The sequence below is a fragment of the Cajanus cajan genome, chromosome 1 (assembly GCF_000230855.2).
Source record: "Cajanus cajan strain Asha chromosome 1, NIPB_CcT2T_4, whole genome shotgun sequence".
NCBI lineage: Eukaryota > Viridiplantae > Streptophyta > Magnoliopsida > Fabales > Fabaceae > Cajanus > Cajanus cajan.
Window position 1 is genome coordinate 46,442,231 of NC_138517.1, and position 7,707 is coordinate 46,449,937.

General features: G+C 36.5%; 1 pseudogene; it reads right to left on the reverse strand.

The window, feature by feature from the left end:
* Window positions 1-2,800: 2,800 nt before the first annotated feature.
* On the reverse strand, window positions 2,801-4,918 carry LOC109790140 (guanylate kinase 2, chloroplastic/mitochondrial pseudogene; annotated as a pseudogene).
* Window positions 4,919-7,707: the final 2,789 nt, after the last annotated feature.

A 7,707-nucleotide genomic window follows, 5' to 3' on the forward strand; every position in this document is an offset into this window, starting at 1 on the left:
ATAATCGATTATCCCAGGAACAACTCTCTGGAATAATCGATTATCCAGCTAAATAATCGATTATATTGTTCTTGGTTGATTTCCAGAAAATCTGAAGAACAAAATAATCGATTATTCTTTAAAATAATCGATTATCTGTGTCTGAAACTTTTATAAATAGTTTGAACTGATAATCAATTTGTGAAAAACGTTTTTGTGAGTCTTTGTGACATCTTGGAGAGTTTTCTTTGTGAAATCCAAGAGTGAAAATGTTTGTGAAAAGCTTTGTTAGAAGATCATCATCATCATATTCTTGAAAGGGGGAGATAAAGATTTGTTCAAGAATTCCAGGTGAATTCGTTCCTTTTATTCTTTGTGAATCTTTGTGGAAAATCTTGAGAAGGGTTTCTCAAGTGGTAAGATTTCTTGTAGTGGGTTCTACAAGGGGTGCTTTCTTGGGGTCAAGAAAGTGGTTATCTTTTAGTGTTGAAGTATATGCACGTGTGTGTGCTTGTAAACCTTCTTGCTTAAAGATAGTGGAACAAATCTTAATCAGGTGTTGATTAAGGACTGGATGTAGGCCACAAGTGGAGTGGCTGAACCAGTATAAAAGACTTGTGCAATCTTCTTCTACCTTATCTTTTACTTTGTGTAATTTCTTGGTTGAACTTTAAAGAAGATAAAACTTGATTAACAAGTGTATGTGAATCTTGATGGTTTAAATCTATAATTGAACATTATTGTTGAACCTCATTATGTTGTAATCAAGTGAGCATATTGCATTCATATTTTCGTAACAAGTCTTTAGAAGAGCTTCATTTGGAAATTCTGTCATAGAAAAGTTTTGATTGAAATTAAGATCCAAAATACTCTGATAAATTTTAAAAGGGTCATTGAATCCAATTCACCCCCCCTCTTGGATTGTGCCATTCTTTTCTAACATATGGTGCTTCTTACTTGGACCTTAATTGATTGAACACCATGTTTTATTGCATTTTCTTAGCATAGGAAGTTACTTTGATTTTGGTCTTGTATTATGACCATAGATTAGGGTTTTTGTGTTTGGGCTTATATTTGGGCTTCTTGGGCTTTGGGCTTTTGATACCCAATATTAGGCTCATTTTTCTTCTTGTAATTTTTTCTATTCATTGTATTCCTTTGACCAATGTATTTAGGTCATTAGATTAGGTTTATACGAAGTATACATTAATAGGTGCATTAAGATTCATTTTTATGTCATTTAGAAGTAATTTGATTTGAATTTGAGTCACATGGATTGCATGGTGAGGTTCCGGCCATGTGAGCTCTAAATTCACATCAAATCACTTCCAAATGACATTAGGATGAAGGTACCATCCGGATTAGTCACTTGGTTAGCCAAAGTTTGAATTTAAAATTCAAATTTGAAATTCAAACTTGGCGCCAACTAAGCTTACACGGATTCGCGCCAATTGCCTTAGCCTACCACCTATAAATGTGCTTCCCATGCCTTGTACAAACACTTTTGAATGCATTTGAATTTCTGAATCAAAATCTTCAGCAATTCTTTCAAGAGTCACCGAACTAGAGAGAGCAAGAGAGAGTGCCTTCAAACACCTTAGGAAATCCTTAGTTCCTTCGCTTTGAAGTGAGCAATATCTTGATTGCTTGAGCTTGGATACTTCCTTCTAAGGCTTAGGCCTTCCAATCTGCGAATTCTTCTCCTTCTAAAGTGTTCATCACTTCGGTCATATCTCCTTTGAAGAGGATCCGTGCCTAGGAGAAGCTAAGGAGAGGTTCATTCATCACTTCTCCCACCTTCTCCATCATATTTAATCCCCTTTATTAATGATTATTTACTTGAAATTTAAATTACATGATGAACCCTAAGATGTCTAAATGATTGCGTTTATTATAACAATATTTGAAAGAAAAGAAGAGAAAGATGGAACAAGAGATTGATGAGTAATACCTCGTAACAAGCTTTGTTAGATCTTCAACTATGGAGATTTTAGGTGCTTTGCATCAACCTTTCACACTACACAAATACCTCACAAATCTCAAGAATTACAATAGGAGGGAGAGAAAGAGAAATTTCGATCTCTAAGGAGTCTTGGACGAAATTTTGTGGCCTGGAGAACTGTGCCTAAGCTGTCTATTTATAGACATCAAAAAGTTTCCAGAACGGCCCGTTCCAAAATCGGAACGGCCCATTCTGGATCTGACCGTTCTGAAACTAGAACGACCCGTTCCAGAGATGAGATTAGCACATAATTGGCTAGGCTGGAACGACTGTTCCAAACAAGGGTTTTTAGGCCTTTTTAATAACTTGGAATGGCCCGTTCCAGTTTAGGAACGACCCGTTCCAAACTAGGGTTTCAGGACCTTTTAGGAAATTGGAACGGCTCGTTCCAATTTTGCAACAGCCCGTTCCTGGCTACTAAAACCAGCTTGTTTGGGCTTTTAGGCCTTCTGATGTCATGTCCTATTATTGCCATGCTTGGAACCTCCATTTCTTTGATGATAAACGTCCATTTTATTACTTTTGTTCATCCAGACAAAATTGAGTGTCTATAGTTCCCCCTCTTTACTTGTCCTTTGGAATAGCTATGTGTTTCTTTTCCAAAGGCAAGTAAAGACGTAGATATTTCATCCGGGTCTTCTCTTCGTCTCTTTGGTGCTGGCGCTTTTGGTTGTTTCTCTTGGATAGGTCTATTTGCTCGTACCCTCACCCTTTAGAGAAGTTGAGTGTTCGTTGCTTACTCTATTGGGTAACAAGGTTGACAAATTGTACACCTGATCTTCAGTCTTCGAGTAGAAGCTTCATTGTTTCTCTTGTGATAGTGAGGTGAAAATTCGAATCTCCACTCTTGTTTCGATAATAGATACCTTCACGTTGTTTCCTTCGGGTAGACGGTGTTCCCTATATCCTTGCCCCTTGGAGCAACTGAGTGTTGGATTGTATGCTCTGTCGGGTGTCAAGGATGGTAAATCGAAACATCTAGCACTACTAGAAAGTTGCTGTTAAACATCGTCAATTTTACATCGGTTTAGGTAGAACCGACGTAAAAATTGGATGTGGTGGCATATTCGTAAATATGAGTTGAATGTAAAGAAAATTTACATCGGTTATGTACAAAACTAATGTAATTATTAAGCATTTTACATCATTTTTAATTGGACCAATGTAGATTTAAATGCGCGGTGGCAATTTTGTAAATATTTACAAGTAGATCTACATCGGTTTTCAAAATAACCTATGTAGTATAGAAGCTAGGGTTTAACACGTACAGTGTACGTTGCAATGTCAAGTGCCTCGAAGCCATATGCTTCTTCCCAACACCCAGCCTCCACCATTCTCACAACGTCAAGCTCCTCCCTCCAGGATCTCTCCTCTCCACCAAGGCCATCTCGCTCTCGACAGCCACAAAGACAAACACGATAGACTTGCTGAGGGCCTTGCTGAGAGTGGCGGCGCCCTGGATGTCGACCCGGAGCACGGCGTCGTAGCCCTTGGCGAGCGCCTTGCGAATCTGCAGCTTGGGGATGCCCTTATAGTCACCGTAGACGAGCGCGTACTCGAGGAGCTCGTCGCAGTGGACCATGGCGAGGAAGTCGTCCTTGAAGACGAAGAGGTAGTCGCGGCCGTGGAGCTCGGAGGGGCGACGGGGACGCGTTGTGGCGGTGACGATGAAGTGTAGGCCGCAGCGGGACTCGCGGAGGCGGGCGATGAGGGCGTCCTTGGCGACGTCGCTGGGGCCGCGATGATGAGGGGGCTGGGGTCGGAGCGTTGGGCTTTGTCCAAGGTGGAGATGGGGACTGGTGAAGGTCTCTTGGCGTCCCCCATTTTTGAAGAGGAGAAGCTTCTGATTGTTAGGGTAAAACCCTAACCCTCTTTATTTTATTTTAATTTTTAATTTTAATTTTTTGTATTTTGTGACTTTGGTGTGACTTGTATGTGGGAATCTACGGTTGTGGGAAGAAATGAGTATTGTCAAGGGGTTGGGCTGGGATTATTAAATGAGTCCTTGGTTTATTGAATCGGCTCCTCGAGAGCTATATGGATGGTATAGGGGTAAGTTTCTAGGTTGGGGTTGCAATGTCGTGGTCTCAATTTATGGGCTCAGATTTTGTCATTTTGACCGTGCCTACTTGCATGAACAAAAACTAAGACTAAAGCTGTATTCGTAAAAGTTAATTCTCATTCTCATCACTACATCAAGCCTCATTGTCTCTCTTGAGGTTGCAGGCTTATACAAAGAGAGAGAGAATGAGTCTCATCTCAATGCAATTCTGATTTTGAAAACCAAAGTTTTACTTAGTAAGTTCTTCTGAAGTTCATGGCTTTATTTTCTCACACCACAGCATCTCTAGTTTCTATTCAAATTTGACTTTAACTTTTTAAAGTGTGTTTCTATGTTTGTTTGTTTGTCTTCGTCTTCCTTTAAGGTTATTGTTTGTGAGAAATGAGAATTTTCTTTTCAGCATGTGTGTTTCATTGGGAAGAATACTTGAGAAAAACAATTTTGACTTTTATAGTGAAAAAGGCTAGTCACTTGTCATCACTTTGTTTTTTTTTTTTTTTGTATATTTCAAAGTAGCTATAAATAATCAAATTCCCTGCTCAAGAGCACAGAGCTTGATCAAGCTCAAGTCTTTTTGGGATTTGAGTGGAGGGTAAGTGTTTAAATTCATTTCATTTTACTGATAGACTCATTTTTATTGCATGTAATTTAGTCTGAACTTCATTATCTTTTTCCAGCTTTGTAATGGAGTTAACAGATTGAGATTCATTTGATCCTGAGTATCGTTTCTTTTTTGTTTCAAATAAATTTTGGAATTTGATCATGCTCTTGTGAATTTGTGATTTTGAATTTTGTTGTATCTTTGCGTTGTTCCAGGAAAAAGTGTTGCTAAAATGCCTGGAAAACCTGACACTGATGATTGGCGCGTAGAGCATGGCATAAGTTTCAAGGATCCGTAGGAAAAGGAATTTGTTTATACGGGTTGAACTCAGGGAGGATGATGGTGATATTCGTAGGCAGCCATTAGAGGTAATGACCTTTATTTTGTGTTCTTAAGGAAAGTCATGGCCCAAGCTATACTTCCTTCTTATTTGTCTTGGGTGACTCAATTTGCGTAGGCAATATATCCTAGAGATCCAAGTCTAGATGCATCATTTCAGAAGTGGGGTCACACCCAAGTTGTTGCTGGGGCTAGGGTTGCTTGCTACCACGATGAAATTAAACTTTCCCTTCCTGCTACGTGGATGCCAAATCACCACCTTCTATTTACTTTATTTCATGTTGATCTGCAAACAAAATTGGAAGCTCCTAAGCCAGTAAGTTCATTTATGTGTTCCACTGAATTCATTATTTTTTCATTCCTGCCTTTATTGCTTGTGTCTGTACATATGGATTGTTTTGAAATGATTATGCTTTTTAATTTTTGACAGGTGGTTATTGGATATACAGCACTTCCTTTATCATCCCATGCTCAGTATGTTCTCTTAATTTGATAATTTTCCCTTTGGTTATATTTAAATATTTATTTTATTAATTAATGATAGCTCTTGGTTTATTGCTTTGCATAGTGAAACCAAAATGTATTGATTGTCGTAGAAATCTTAATTACAATTTTAATGACCATGGTATTGATGCAAGCTGGGATCTAAAATTTTACATCAGATGAAAATATTTACTTCTTTTTGTACTTGCGTGGCATGCTAATTTTATCTCTTTTCTGGTGTTATACATGAACATATTAACTAATAATTCAAACTGGAAATATGAAAAGTTGTTCATATTTTAGCATATGTGCATATGTAATGAGTTAATCCTAAGTTATCCAATGAGCACAAATTTGAATGAGTCATGTTGCATGTATGCTAATTAACCAAAGTACAGCATTTAAGGGATTATTTTCAGAAAAAGCATTAATCACCCATATTACATTGGAAATCTTTATTTGCAACATCTTTTATGCTAATGCCTCTCTTGTAGGTTTGGTTTCCCTCTAGATGATAAGTGATATTTCATTGCTGATGTGATTCTTCATTTTTGTTTTCCTTGATTCCTATTTTCCTTTCTTATTGCAAGTACTAGTTATGTCTTGAAGACTTGGTGCTTATTTGGATTTGTGTACTTTGGGGCCAAAAAGTTTTATTTTATTAAGATTGTCCAAGGAGATATTGTTGTAAATTGATTGAGGAAGTACTGGTGGAAAGAAAAAATATTGAAATATAAAAATAAGCATGATTTTTTTTATATAAAAATGCAATCTACATCGGTTCTCAAGAAAACATCGGTTCTCCAGAGAATCGATGTAGATTTATTCTTAAATCTACATTGGTTGTCCAGAGAACCGATGTAGATTTATGCTTAAATCTACATCGATTTTTCAGAACTGATGTAAAAATGTATACATTTTCTACGTCTTTCTATTCTACATCGTTTTTAGAACCGATGTAGATGACTTTAGAGAACCGATGTAGAATATGCATCTTGTAGTAGTGTAGGCTTCAAGATCCATGTGAATGCTTCATGTTGCTTCTTTTGTTGCTACTGTTGGAAAAGAATGGCTCAATCCAAGAGGGGGGTTGAATTGGATTCTATGACACTTTAAAAATTTTCAGAGTTCTTAGGATCTTTATTTCAATTCAAACTTTTCTAATATGAATTTTCAAAGAAGTTCCTTAAAGACTTGTTAATAAAAAATGAGTCCTATATACTTTCTTGATTATTCTTTAATAAACTTCAAAGTTAAAAGCAATCAATATGCAACGCTTTGATTTAGTTTAAAACAATGTTGTGCATACAAACATGTTAATCAAGAATAATCTCTTTAACACACAATCAAGATATTACTCAAAGTAAAAGATAAGGGTAAGAGAAGATTGCACAAGTCTTTTATCCTGGTTCAGTCACTCCACATGTGACCTACATCTAGTCCTCAATCATAACCTGATCAAGATTTGTTCCACTATCTTAATGAAGAAGTTTTACAAGCATACCACACATGCATACACTCTTACATTCAAGATAATCACTTTCTTGACCCCAAGCACCTCTTGTAGAAACCCACTACAAGAATTCCTTACCACTTGAGACACCTACTCAAGATTTACAATTATTCACAAAGAATTAAAGGAACGAATTCACCTGGAAATTGAACAAATCAGATAGTGAACTCAGAAGCAAATCTTAATCTTTCTCTTTCAAGAATGTGATGATGATGATCTTTTCTCAAAGCATTTCGAAAATGTTTTACTTCTTGGTTTCACAAAGAAAACACTCCAAGAAGGTCACAAAGACTTCACAATAACGTTTTTCTCTTTTTGATTCTTTGTTCTATCTTGTTCTGAATTTTCAAAATGTGAAAACTATTTATAACATTTTCAGAACCAGATAATCGATTATTTTAAAGGATAATCGATTATTTTGTTCTTCATGATTTATGGAAATCAACCAAGAACAAATTAATCGATTATTTTGCAGGATAATCGATTATTCCAAAGAGTGATTCCTGGGATAATCGATTATTTCACAAATAATCGATTATTACAGCAAGGCATCCTTTTTACCTGTTGCTGAAATTATCGATTATATTTAATGATAATCGATTATTTTGAGTCAGTTTTCAAAAACTCTATTTTATATCTCAAAATAACTTTTCAAGATTCTAACTCATCATCATACCCACTCTTAGTCAGATTAGATAAAGATTAATCCATGCACAAAGCACACACAT